This window comes from Apaloderma vittatum, unplaced genomic scaffold, assembly GCF_000703405.1.
Source record: "Apaloderma vittatum isolate BGI_N311 unplaced genomic scaffold, ASM70340v1 scaffold9382, whole genome shotgun sequence".
Taxonomy (NCBI): Eukaryota; Metazoa; Chordata; class Aves; order Trogoniformes; family Trogonidae; genus Apaloderma; species Apaloderma vittatum.
Genome location: NW_009701903.1, coordinates 92,154 through 92,376, shown reverse-complemented (window position 1 = coordinate 92,376; position 223 = coordinate 92,154). Strand labels below are relative to the sequence as shown.

The following is a 223-nucleotide window of genomic DNA, read 5'->3' as shown; positions in this document are numbered from 1 at the left end:
CCCCCCCCAATCCTTTGCCAAGTTGTTCGTAAACAGCGATAAACGCTAATTAAAAAAACTTTCACTTCCATTAGCCTGCCTTGTTTGCTTAACCACGGTTCGCAGCACCGGGAAAACTGCGGGAGAAATGTGTTCTGGCTAAAAGGGAGAGCTCGCACGCTGCGGAGCTGACAGCTCACCGCTTTTAAACAGAAACAATGCCGCTGCAGTTTCGCAAGTCTTT

At 48.9% G+C, this 223-nt stretch overlaps 1 protein-coding gene across 1 annotated transcript in view; it reads left to right on the top strand.

The window, feature by feature from the left end:
• Positions 1 to 223, top strand: part of PDE9A (phosphodiesterase 9A) — a 49,134-nt gene that overhangs the window by 710 nt on the left and 48,201 nt on the right. The window lies entirely within an intron of this gene.